Raw genomic sequence first — 14,468 nt, forward strand, 5'->3', positions numbered from 1 at the left:
TCTGAATTCCTGGTTGGTGCTCTCTAAGCTTCCTCTCTTCTCTCCGGCCAATAACTTAAATGGGCTTTTGGACCACTGCATTCAATCCAGGAAAATAACCTATTTGAGATTATCATAATGTGAAATTATGGGTTAAGAAAAGAGCATGAGAGTTCTGTACATTGTATCTTTTAGTCTCCCATAGAAAACAACAACAATTTGGGAGATTTACAACAGAAGCAATGTAGATAATGAAACGACAGGTATTCTTTCTTTCTTTCTTTTTTTTTTATTTAAAGGGAGAAGAAAAAAAGAAAAAAAAAGAAAAGACATAAAAAAACCAATGCAGTAAAAGGGTACAAATAATACAGTATTTCTAGAAAAAAAATATATACAGTACGAAATCACCAGTTAACAGGCTACACATTATCTTCCCAGAAACAGTTGTCCAAATCACTAAATTAAAGCATATAAAGTGAACATGCATACAGTGGAATTGGAGACAGTTCCATTTAATGATCCAACAAAAGCTCAGTTATATGGTTTTCCGTCCTACACTCTCGAACATACCTGCGGTATATCCATTAGTCCACCTTACTTTCCTCTCTTTTTTACAGTAACAAGTAAACTTTTAGGGTTTTATCACTCTCATGGTTCTTATTACGTTTTTGAAGAGAATACAAACCAATGTGACTAAGCGAAACAGAGTCAGTTAGAACAGAAGGTTGGGCATAGCACGTGATGCAAAAATAGAATACCAGGTGATCAAAAGTGGTTACCATTGTGCCTCTTGCTATTTTCAAATTGAGTTGTCTATATCATCAGGTATAATAGAATTGATCAAAACAGTATAGAACAAGACCAATAAAATCTACACTGAGGACCTTACAGGACTTCAAAAAAAAAAAAAAAGATGATAGTCAATCCATATTTGGCATCATAGTATATCTTATTGCCTTCAAAGTGGTTGCCTATACCCTCAAACTTGATACTATCAAACAAAATAGAATGTATAATAATCAGACAAAACAAGATGGGGAGAGCAATACTGGGGTTCAAGTCAGGTTAATAGGACAACAAAAAAGTTACTATAATATGTCCCGTTATTCTTTAATTTAGTTTTCCCTTAATTAAAAAAATGAGACAAAATAGATTAATTTAAAAATAGGGGGAATATTGAGATAAGAGAGGATCTTGTAATAGAACAATGCAGGGCAGAACTGAGCAATTCAAGCATCATTATGTTTCACCACCAGGTAATCTAACACAATAGTAGTCATCATAGTGCCTCTTTCCTTAAATTATTTGAGTGTAACTTCACATGCTATAATATCAAGCATATCTAGACAGTGTGAAGCCTTTCAAGAGAATGCAAGAATTACAGGGTATTTAGAATCTGCTAATAGAAAAACTAACAATGTTTTCTATATTATCTCTTTGCCTATAAAGAGTTTTGTTTATACTATAAAATATAGTGAAATATAGTAAGATACAACATGTTAAAACCAGTGGAAACAGATGTACTACAGCTTGATGGGACTTTAAAACAAGACGATATTAAATCAGCATTAGCTTTTATGTTGTGTTGCTTTCTTCAAAATAGCTATTCGTGCTATCATAGATACTAAAATCTAACAACCAAGGTTAAAACCATTGCGGTAAATGAGTGAAAACATTATACGGCTTCAAACCCATATGATTGGGAATCATGATTACCACACACTTCTATGTATTCTTATCATTTCTTACACTAGGGAAATTATTCGGTATTTATACATGTGAGTTTGATTTATTTCACTTCTGAGTATGGTCTCAAGCTGCATCCATTTATTTGTAAATGTATCAATGCGGTCATTCTTTATAGCTGAGTAGTACTCCATTGTATAAAAATACCACAACTTTTTTATCCATTCTTCACTTGATGGACATTTAGGTTGTTTCCAAGATCTGGCTATTACAAGTTGTGCTGCTATAAATATGGGTGCACATATATCACTGTGGTATGATGCTTTTAGTTCTTCTGGGAATATGCTTAGAAGTGGTATAGCTGGGAATATGACTAGAAGTGGTATAGCTGGGTCATATGGGGCTTCCAGTCCTAGTTTTCTGAGAAATCTCCAGACTGACCTCCACAATGGTTGCACTAGTCTACACTCCCACAACAGTGCAGGAGAGTTCCTTTTTCTCCACAGCCTCTCCAGCATTTGTTGTTGTTGGTTTTCTTGATCTTGGCCATTCTTTCAGGAGTGAGCTGGAATCTCAGTGTGGTTTTAATTTGCATTTCTCTAATGACTAATGATGATGAACATTTTTTCATATATTTATTTGCCATTTGTATTTCTTCATCTGAGAATTGTTTATTCATCTCAGATGCCCATTTTTGGATTGGGTTTTTGAATTTTGGGGGTCTCATTTTTTAAATTCTTTATATGTTTTAGACAGAAGTCCTTTGTCCGAGGGGCAGTTCACTAAGATTTTTTCCCAGTTTGTGGGTTTTCTTCTCACCACACTGGAGACTTTTTTTGATGTGCAGAAACTTTTTAATAAGAGGTGATCCCAGTTATTGATTCTGGGAAGTATTTCCTGTGTGGTTAGAGTCCTGTTCATGAATTCTCTACCTACTCCTATATCTTCAAGGTTTTTACCCAATTTGTCTTCCAATAGATTTAGTGTTTCTGTTTTAATATTCAGATCTTTGATCCATTTAGATTTTATTTTAGTACCTGGTGATAGGCATGGGTCTAGTTTTAGCTTTCGACATATAGAGAGCCAGTTTTTCCAGCACCATTTGTTAAAGAGACTGTTGTACTCCCAGTGAACCTGTTTGGCCCCTTTATGGAAGATAAGGTGGTTGAGTGTGTTTGCAGTTGTGGGTGTATCTTCTAATATATTCCACTGATCTTCAGCTCTGTTTTGGTTCCAGTACCATGTTGATTTTACTATGGTTGCTTTGTAGTATAGTTTCAAGTCAGGGATTGTGATACCTCCTGCCTTGCCTTTGCTGCTTACAACTGTCCTTGCTATTCTATGTCTCTTCTCGCTCCAGGTGAACTTTAGGAGTGATTTCTCGAGTTCTATGAGGTATGTTGATGGTATTTTTTATCAGGATTGCATTGAATCTGTATAAAAGTTTTGGGAGAATGGCCATTTTCACAATATTTATTCTCCCTATCCATGAGCATGGGATGTCTTTCCATTTTCTGAGATCATCTTCAATTTCTTTTTTCAGTGTGTTATAATTTTCCCTGTACAGGTCTTTCACTTCTTTTGTGAGAGTAATTCCTAGATATTTCATTTTTCTGGTTGCTAGTGTGAAGGGTGTGGCTTCTCTTATTTCTCTTTCTGTGACTTTGTTGTTAGTGTATAGGAATGCTATTGATTTTTGAGTATTGATTTTATAGCCAGCTACATTGCTAAATTTATTTATGATATGTAGCAGTCTTTCAATGGAGTTTTGGGATCTTCTATATGTAGAATCATGTCATCTGCAAATAGTGATAGCTTAACTTCTTCTTTTCCTATCTTTATGCCTTTTATTTCCCTCTCTTGTCTAATTGCTCTGGCTAGTATTTCCAGTACTATATTAAATAGGAGCAGTGATAAGGGACATCCTTGTCTTGTGCCTGATTTTAAAGTAAAGGCTTTCAATTTTTGGCCATTTAGTGTGATATTGGCTGTTGGTTTGTCATAGATGGCCTTTATTATATTGAGGTAAAGACCATCCATTCCAATTTTCTGCAGGGTTCTTATCATGAATGAATGTTGGACCTTATCAAAAGCTTTTTATGCATCTATAGAAATGATCATGTTGTTCTTACTTTTGGCTCTATTGATATGCTGTATTACATTTATTGATTTACATATATTGAACCATCCCTGCCTGCCTGGGATGAATCCCCCTTGGTCATGGTGTATGATCTTCTTGATGATTTGCTGCATCCTATTTGCCAATATTTTATTGAGGATTTTTGCATCTGTGTTCATTAGGGAGATTGGTCTGTAGTCTTTTTTAGTTGGGTCTTTCTCAGGTTTTGGTACTAGAGTAATATTTGCTTCCAGGAATGACTTAGGAAGGATTGCTTCCCTTTCAATTTCATTAAAGAGTTTGAGGAGTGTTGGCATTAGGTCTTCTTTGTATTTCTTGTAGAATTCTGTAGTGAATTCGTCTGAGCCTGGACTCTTCTTTGTAGGTAAGGATTTAATTACCTTTTCGATTTCATTAATAGAAATTGGGTTATTCAGTAGTTTTACATCTTCGTGACCTAGATTTGGTACTTAGTATGCTTCTAGGAATCTGTCCATTTCCTCTGTGTTATCAAACTTTTGAGAGTAGAGGTTTTCGAAATAGGTGTTGATGATTTTCTGTATTTCTATAGGGTCTGTGGTGATTTCTCCTCTTTCATTCCTTATTGCATGAATTTGAGCATTTTCTTCCCTTTTTTAAATAAGGTTGACTAGGGGCTTATCAATTTTATTTATTCTTTCAAAGAACCAACTCTTTGATTCATTTTTTTTTTTAGTCTCTATTGCATTGATTTCTGCTCTGATTTTTATAATTTCTTCTTTTCTTTTGGCTTTGGGCTTGACTTGCTCTTCTTTTTCTAGATGTTTGAGGTGTAACGTCAGGTTATTTATTTGTATTCATTCTGCTTCCTGTTGTGTGAACTCACTGCTATAAATTTTCCTCTGAGGACAGCTTTCATTGCATCCCACAGATTCCAGTAAGTTGTATTTGTGTTTTCATTTTCTTGTAGTTAGTGTTTAATTTCTTCTTTGATTTCCTCTGTGACCCACTGATTACTCAAGAGTGTGTTATTCAGTTTCCATGTGTTTGTGGGAATTTTTTAGTGTCTTTTATCATTAATTTCTAATTTCATAGCACTATGGTCCGTTAACATGCAAGGGATGATTTCAACTCTTTTGCATTTATTTAGATATGTTTTGTGAATTAATATATGGTCTATTTTAGAAAATGACCCATGTACTGCTGAGAAGAATGTGTATTCTGTTGTTGTTGGGTGGAATACTCTGTATATGTCTATTAAGTCCATTTGTTCACAGGTGCGATTCAGTTCTTTTATTTCTTTGCTGATTTTCTGTCTGATTGATCTGTCCATTGGTGTCAATGGTGTGTTCAGATCTCCTGTTAGAATTGTGTCACTGTTAACTTGGTTTTTCCTTTCTGTTAGTACTTGTTTTATATAACTGGGTGCTCTGGAATTTGGTGCATATATATTTAAGATCTCTTCTTCTTGGAGTTTTCCCCTAACCAGTATGTAGCGACCTTCTTTATCCCCTCTGATCATTATTGGCTTGAAGTTCACATTGTCTGCAAACAGAATAGCCACCCCCGCTTTTTTTTTTTTTTTTTTTTTTTTTTTGGTTCCTGTTGCATGAAGTATTGTTTTCCATCCTTTGACTTAGAGTCTGTGGGTATCCTTTTAGGGTTAGATGGGTTTCTTGTAGACAGCATATGGTTGGAATTTGTTTCTTGATCTATTTTGCAGTCTGTTTCTTTTAATTGGTGCATTGAGACCATTTACATTAATGGTTATAACTGTCATATATTCATTTATTGTTGACATGTTATCTTTCTGCTGTTGCATCTTTGTCTTTTGGTTCTGTTTAATTGTCTGTTTTGTTTAGTGGTTTTTTCCTAGATGCATCTAGGCTTTCAGTATTCTTTGCAGTGCTGGCTTGGTGATTACGTAGTTTTTCAGCTGTTCTTTGTCATGGAAGTATCTTATTTATCATTTTGTCTCTGTCTCTTTTTTTTTTTTTTTTTTCGGTACTGGGGATCGAACTCATGACCATCTGCTTGCAAGGCAGGTGCTTACACGACTGAGCTAAATCCCCAGCCCCTCTCCATTCATTTTGAAGGACAGTTTTGCAGGATACATCAGCCTAGGTTGGAAATCATTTTCCTTTAGGATCTGAAATACTTCACTCCATGCTCTTCTTGACTTTACCGTTTGTGCTGAGAAGGTTTTCCTTTACAGGTTATCTGTCTTTTCTCTCTTACAGCTTTTAATATTCTATTCTTTTGTTCAGTTTCTGGGATGGCCATTACTATGTGTCTGTGTGTAATTTTATTTTGGTTATGGATATTTGGAGTTCTATATGCTTCACTGATCTTCATATTGGTTTCCAGTCTCATGTTTGGGGAATTTTCAGCTATTACTTCTCTAAATATCCTCTTGACATCCTTTATGTTGTTCCATTCTTTTTCATTTATCCCTTTAACCTTATGTTGTTCCTTTTTGCATCAACTTGCAGGTGTTGAATTGTTATTTCCTGCTTTCTTGTTATTTTTAAAAGATCTTCCCTTTCCTGTTCACTGGCTGCAATCTTGTCTTCAAGGTCTGAAATTCTATCTTCACATTCATTGAGGCAGTTTTTACAACTTTCGATGGAGTTTTTGATTTCCTGTATATCTCTTTGCATCTGCTTTATATATTCTCTTTGTTTCGTATATTGTTCATCCAGGGATTCTATTTTTTTGTTTATCTCAAGTTTTTTTTTAACTGTGTCTTCTTTAGATATGTTCAGCATCTCCTTCATTTCTTTTATCATTTCTTCTTTTACATGGGAGATTATTTCTAGTTTGATTTCCTTTAAGACTTCCCAGAGTTGCTTCTTTATTTCAGGTATTTCAGGTAATTGGCATATATTTTCTCCTATGCACATGGCTCCTAGGCTTTCTTGGGATGGGTTGGATGTTTGAGACTGCATTTTGGTCTTTCATTTTGTCATTTTCCTATATTTTTTGCACTTCAAGTTTTGTTCCAAGTGAGGTAGAGAGGTCAGCCAGGCTGGGACAGAGGTCCCTGCTCCCTCCTTACTCACTGATTTCGACAGAAAGCCAGATCCTGGGCCCCAGGTGAAGAAAACAGTTAGCTGGCCTAGGGCGGGGTTCCCTGCCTCCCCTGGTCTTACCAGACCAACAGGGAGCCCACGGAGCCTGACACCCAGGTGAACAGGAGAGTTCCACGCTTCCGCTGGACTTAGGCGACCCACAGGCAGCCGGATCCTGTGCCCCAGGCCATGATATGTATTCTTACTGTTTTCTTCAGAATGAGAAGGAGGTTCATTATCAACGTAAAAGAGGAATGAGAGGTTCTAAATTTGGCATTTCAAGCTCTCAGACTTGAAAAATCAGAATATTTCCAAATACTTGCTCATACTGACTACCAATCTTGGTGGATATCATCCTATTATTGTAATAGTTTAATACATAAAGCATCCAACCAACTAGATTTTAATAGGATAATGATTTACTGGTAGTAATTTCTGTTTAGGATATTTAATAGGATTTACTGGTAGTAATTTCTGTTTAGGATATTTTTACTTCTTTTGCCTCTCTTGTGAAATGTGGACATGCTTCTATCAGTGTATTCAATTCTTTTCTTGTTATAAAGTGTAGAATGCTGCTGATCTTTGTAGGTCTTCCTTTGTGTAAGATCAGGGATCACTTTCCTAAGTGATTCATTTTTATCATTCCACTTTGAAGAATTTATATAATTTTTTTATAGCTGTAAGCTTTATTTCTTTTTTTCTACCAGAGAATATATGCGTTAGAAACATAACTCAAAAATTCTTGACATAATGAATCCATACCTTTTGCAAAATAAAATCAACACTTAATTTGCAAAATGGTGGTCTCCTGTATCTTTTTTCGATTGTTTAAACCAAGATCAGAGTCAGTATTCAACATCAGATATATTTAAAATCTACTGAGTCTTGTCTTTACTTGACAGCCTTTCATTTCCTCCAATTCTACATTTAACCAGGATATTGTGATGCAATATAATACCTACAATAACTACCCTACAAATTATCAGAGAATTTATGATAATGAAGATATCTATTGAAGTTTCCTTGTTCAGTGCCTCTGTTCCCCCAAAGATTGCCTGTGACTTCCATTAATCTTTACCATGTCTTCCTCATACAGAAAGCCAAAATAACGTATTAATTGCTTTTTTGAAGTGAACGATTTTTACAAAATTGTTATAATTTTGCTATTTAAGGTAGTTAGCCAAAAGTGACATAATAAAATTACATTTGGTTCTGAGGACATTATATTAAATCATGATAACTCTTAGACATTTGCAAAGCAAAAAATCAAACCTGTATCCTAAAATTGATCTCATGTATCATGACTTTTTTATGAATTCAAATTTTAACAATTAATGAAGTTGACATAGGTTATATGCATTTTTAGACAATTAAAATTTATTAAGTATTTATTAATTGTCATGTTGCAGTTTTCATTTTATGTTTTGGACCCAATGCTTTTCTTGGGTGTGACTTTTTCTCAGGACCTGTACACCTTAAGTTTATTGACTTCATGCCTTTGAGTGCTGGTGGATGAAGTTATCACACAATTGGGAAAAATCCTACCAATATTCTCATTGTTTTAGGTCTCACTCAACTAGTATAATATATTCAGAAAAGTAAACCTTGACCGTTAGCAGTCTTGAAAACTCTGTGTGTGTGTGTGTGTGTGTGTGTGTGTGTGTGTCTGTGTGTGTGTGTGTGTGTGCACTTCCGTGTCATTACTGGGGCCAGGCTTTGAAGGGAGGACGCCTCTAGCACAGGGGGACAGACACTGGCTGCTGGACCCTCACAAGCTGCAGTCTGCATCTCACACACAGCCAGAATTCAATCGTTTCCTGCTAGTTTCCCTGCTGGCCGTTGTCCAAGCCCAAAGTGGTCTTCTCTTTACTACATCACTGGCCTTGCACTAGTTCTCCTGCTCAGCCCCACAGTCCGCACACCTTCCGTTGGCTGCAGGGAAAGTAAAGCATGCTGCCCAAGCAGAAGCCACAGCGTGGTGCTCCTTGATCACCCACCTCTAAGGCCTGCAGCGCCCTCAATGAAAAAACCAGAATCCTCACACTGGCCCGCAGGTTTCCCAGGGTCTAGGTCCTCTTCATCTTTTGACCTTTTCTCTTGCTTCTTGCATCTTGATTCATTTTACTCCTGCTGCTCTGGGCCCTGGGAATACAAAACTGCTTTCCTGGGCCTCCCAGTTGCTCTCTGTTCTGTTTGCTACCATTTTTCCCTCAGTGCTTTGTTTTGTTTTTGCTCTTCTGTGCTAATCACCATTAAAGTGATTATACAAGCAATTCATCCATCATGTTTGTTGTCTGTCTCCCTCATTAGAATACTAGTGCCTTGAAGGCATTTTTTTTTCAGTACTGGACATCAGTGCCAACGCTTGCTTGGTTTGCTCTTACATTAATATTTGTGTCATGAATGCAATGCTCCTTCCTAAAGGGTCCAATGAGAAGACCTGCATAACATATGGGGTAGTTACCCGGGGCTTCACCAACTCAAGACACTTCTAGGCTAGAACCTGTCCTTGGAGAGTGCTCTTATTTATAACACTGAAATTTTAGACACCAAACACCTACTCTTTTAGACGTACTCCCGATAAAGGTATTCCACTGTTAAAAAGTAAAATTACTAGATGGTTTTACTATTACCTATTGTATTACACAAGTCATTCAAAGCCTTGTTTATTACTAACATTACAGTGCCTTTGAGTGCATCTCTGGAAATTAGCAGGAAAAAAAAATCATCTACTGTGGTATCAGAGAGATTTCTTTTATCCTCTTTCCCCAGTAGTTGAGTGTGCTTGGAAAGTTTGCTTAATTCCTTGAACCTGGGAATTATTTCTACGTAGGACTACCTCTACCTGTTACACATTCAATACATTATTTGAGTCATTTAATGCTTGTTCAGTCAATGGCAGCTATTTTAAAGCATCAAGCAGCTCTCAGCCTATAGTAGGTATAAACTAACCTTGTATGATGTGTAATTCAGCACTGAGTATTTATGTGGGCAGGACAAATACAAAGCACTATGTGATCACTATCTTTTTACTGTAGTCTCTAAAATATCCTGTGAAAAGTGATTTTATTTTCATTACTTCTCAACTTCACAAAGTAACTGAGAAATTGCAGATGCATGAATGAGTGTTTTTTTGTGGGCATGCCTATATAAAATGGTAAAGCATTTATTGCTGCAGGAGAGCAAAGAATGGTATCTGGTGTACATCAAATGTGTGAAACACTGTATATATTTATTAGATATATAGTTTTCTGAATTTAAAACATTTATTTTTAGTGACTAGCATTTTAAATTTACTATGGGACCTTTTTATTTGCTCTAATATCATTGGGCTCATTTTTTCCATTAAAAACTTTTGAAGATTTCTAATTCAGTTCTGTCAGAGTATTGTATATTATTAACATGTATATTAAAGAGGCTCAATATTCTCTTAAACTATTCCAGAGAAAAAGTTATACTGACTCTGTACACAAATATGTATTAATCAAAGTGTTTTATATTTAAGTAACTAAAAAGATATTGACTAACTAGTAGCTTAAAAGATATTGGCTAATGAGTAGCTGAAAATTAATAAGCCATAAGTTGGGGATTTACATACTGACATCAGTATAACCTAGCCAGCCAACCCAACTGCAATAAATCATTCTGCTTATAACTACATGAATATGATAACACTGCTGACCTTAATGTGCTTTGGAATTTAAAAATACAGTTAAAATTTTAATCAACTACTATAAGTAGAAATAAAAATTAATATAATAGATGTGTTTTTTATCCTCTCTCAGTTTATATACTGCAGTTTAAAAATATTCATACTTACTTCCTGACATTGGAAGAGAGAGCCTATGTAAAAGTTTGTACATTCCATTCCTTTATAGTTTTTATTTATTCTGATGTTAGAAATTGTTTGATTTCTCACAAATATAGCAAGTCTCTAGACAAGTTTTGTTAAATGTGACTCTACACTGAAGAATCTGGTTTAAAAAATGTGAATATTAGTGATATAGAAGCAAGAAGGTTATATAAAGAAAATTATTTAATAAATGTAATTATAGAGAAAAATAGCCAACTAGAGAGCTAGTCAGTATTCTTATTGGAATTTTAAAAATTGTTTACAGAATGTTTTCACTTTTACTTAGGTGTCTTTTGAATTATGTATAAGAGAATAATATGTCATTCTATGTTTTCTTAAACTATCTACTTAAGGTTGATTATTTTTGAAAGTATAACATCAAATATTAAAAATACAAATCAAGTATTTTCATGTAATTTGTTTCTTCCATGATATCTGGTAAAACACCAAGATAAGCTAATGAAATTTTGGATTTACATACTCTCTTGACAATTTTAAAATGAATTAACAAAGTAAGAATGTAACAAGGAAAAAGATGTTTAACATTTTATTGATTTACATTTTCTTGTAGGAGGATGTTAGGCATAAGAGTTTGCTACAAATAATGTAACGGTAGTATTTCCAAAAGATAAACTCCGAAGAATGTTTTACGAGGCACCGATTCATATATGACTGAATTTCTGAAAGTTTATATTTCCCTAGATAATGAAAGAAGTTTGGAAGACTCTTTAAGATTCTATTTGGAACTAAACATTTCTTAATTTACCAAGTCTACCTCAATGTTAAGATGATAGAAATCACCTTGTGAAGTTTTATGCTAATAATTTATCTTAGGATTCATGGCTCGGGCATGTGTGTGACTTTCCATACAGAGGAGATGCTTTGGAGATGTAGTTGCCTATAAAATACGGGAAGCTCCTAATAGGAGGTCTTCCACAATCCACCAGAGCTGCCTTAGGGGGAAAAATGTGAATTTTATGGTCAATAGTCCATTAATGGTAAGTATAAACATGGGACAATATAACAGTGTTCTCAGAAGTTCGTCAGTGAAAGCTGGATATCAAGCATTTTCAAAGAAATTTCTATGAAGCACCTTGCTTACAGTGTCAGCAAAGTTGAGTGGATGAATATGCAATCAAACTTTATTCATTTAGTTTGAATGTATGAATTAGTTCCTGCTGTTTTAACAGCTATCCAGCCTGCAGTTGTTAGAATTAAATGATGATCTCCAAGTGAGAAATATAGTATGTTGGTAATCATTAGCATTTTATTGACCAATTTGGAATCACTGAATAAAACTGAAATCAAATACATGGTTGTTTGAACAGTAAGTAAGAATGAGAGGAAAAGGATCTTTCCTCTCTGGTACTGCTAATTCTTTTCAAATGATTAATGAGAGATTATTGACAGGAAGTCACACAATAACTTACCTATCAGATTCAACGTTAGCTTTCAAAGAGCACAGAGCATAAACTCAATTACTGCAATTCTGAGAAGTGTTCAATTTGTTTTTTTTTTAACTTGTAAAGCACTGTTCTTAAATAGTATTTAAATGGGTTATACTTATGTTCTTTAATAAAAGTTATTTTACATTTGTTTGCATAACTAATATTGTAAGATATTGTAAAAATACTTGAGTTATTGTTTCCCCCAAATGCTCAAAATTCTTAGTTAATATCTTTTATAATAATATTTTTCTTATTTTAGGAAAGCACAAGGGCATAAGAGTCTACAGAAATTTTACACTTTGTAAAAGTCAAAACTCTAAGGATTCCAACACCTTTGAGGTCAAGGTTAGAATATAGAACATTTTAGCTCTTCCTTAATGAGGCAAAAAAGAAAAACAAAAAAAAAAAAAAAAAGAAAGAAAGAAGAGAAAAAAGAAAATCAAAAAGGAAAGAAAAACATGGAAAGGAACAGAATTAATACTGCATATTTACAATCACGAATAATCTTACAGAGTCCTGTTAGCTATCCCTTACACATACTGTGAATAGAAAGCATCTCTAACTTTTGAAGAATAAACCAAGTGAGGCTTGAAGTAACTAGCTGGGCAACCAGCAATTACACCCGAACAAGGATGTGAATAGCGCATAATTTTCACTGCATCCTGGATGCACAACATATTTTAAACTTTAAGCACTATTTAGCAGCTCCTTTGAGCCTGCTGTAGCAGGTGTTTCGCCAAAGTAGACTGCTTGGCAGCGGGCTGGAGTTTGTGATATCTGTCATGTATGACACAGTGACGTGAAGTAGGGTGTGTTTTTCATTGTGTCATGCAAATCACACAGCTTGGTGGTCCCCAAAAGGCCCTCTGGATGTGGTAGTGAACACCTTACAGTTCATGAGAAGCCAGATTCTGTACTAGAGACTGACTTCAACCAGTAGCACATACAGGCCTCCGTCCTATAAGGAATAAATGGATGCAGCAAAATACTGAAGGTGAGAGGAGAGAAGGCTAGAAGTATTATTTTCTCCTCCTGAGTGTCTCTGCCAGGTTTTAGGTGTTGGGACAGCGCTCCCTGACAATGACCTTTGTTTGTGGAATGAAGGCCTCGTTCAAAGCCTCACCCTCGCTGTGCTTGGTTTGTGCCTCCTGCCTCTCTCCTCCAGATCTAGCAGTGAACACGTCTTCGTTAGTGTTAACATTTCTCACATGTCTATGCCAATCAGGATCAGAGAAGGATAGTAAAAGGCATACTCAATTTGAGTGGTTTGCAGAGAATTTTAAAAGTGCATTATTTTCCAACATAATATTTAAGAGAAAGAACTGCCACTCCTAGGTGTGAATGAATGAAGAAATTCTATGTTTAACCTGGAGAAAGATGGAGCTAGTGGACAGGACAGCCCGAGCAGGAGCAGTAGAAGCGGTGGTAACGGATCAGGGGACCCGGGAAGCCGACCCTCACCCGCGCCTCTCTGGACCTCTTCTCCACTGCCAGTGCTCCCTGCGAGCTGAGATGATCAGGGACTGGTGGGCAATAGAGGGTGTTAATGATAAGCAAGTATGAAAAGCAGAGACACAAGAACGTGCAGAAGAGCAAAGCAACCTTGACCCCCTAACACAAATGTCTGCTTTTGTAAGCATTTGTCAATCACCTTTTAAATTCTCTTTATTTTTTTCAAAGACTTTCCAAACAAAGTAATGAATATCACAGCAGCCTTTCTCAATATGGTCCTGGACCTGAATTGCTCTTCTATTCTCAGTGTAGACTATGAGAAGTCTCCTGTCTTAAATAAACAGAGATGATGCCTGATCAGGAAAGCTGAAGATTTGCAAACAAAAATGCACCATGGGACAGTTTCTCTCCTGTTAAGGAAGAGTAATGACCAGGAAAAGCTACAACCTTAAGGTCAGTTACTGAGAGAGGAGGCTGAGTATGTAAATTCTCAAATCTTCTTCAAAATACTTTTTGTTAGAGGCAACCCATCTTATCATCTTACCGTCTGAGTCCCGTCTAGAGAATTAGTCTTCTCCCACATTACAAAAACATATTCAAACTTTAAATGTTGTTACCTGTTGCAGATACTTGGTAAGAAGAGTCAGATTCTTTTCTATATCTACTTCAACAGCTCTCATTAACTCGGTGACCAAAATGAGAAACAGATACAAGCATAAAACAAGATAAATCAAGCCCTACTCTAGGAGATAATTGCTTTCTAGACATTTTTTTGGTGGAACAAATTCTTTTTTACCCAAAGCTTTAAGAAATATACTGTTGAATTCACCCGAATTTGCATAAAGAGCTACAGTGGTAGTTCTATAAACTGGAATTGATAG

The sequence above is a fragment of the Cavia porcellus genome, unplaced genomic scaffold (genome assembly GCF_034190915.1).
Source record: "Cavia porcellus strain 051 isolate PalLab524CR breed Dunkin Hartley unplaced genomic scaffold, mCavPor4.1 scaffold_22, whole genome shotgun sequence".
Lineage (NCBI taxonomy): Eukaryota > Metazoa > Chordata > Mammalia > Rodentia > Caviidae > Cavia > Cavia porcellus.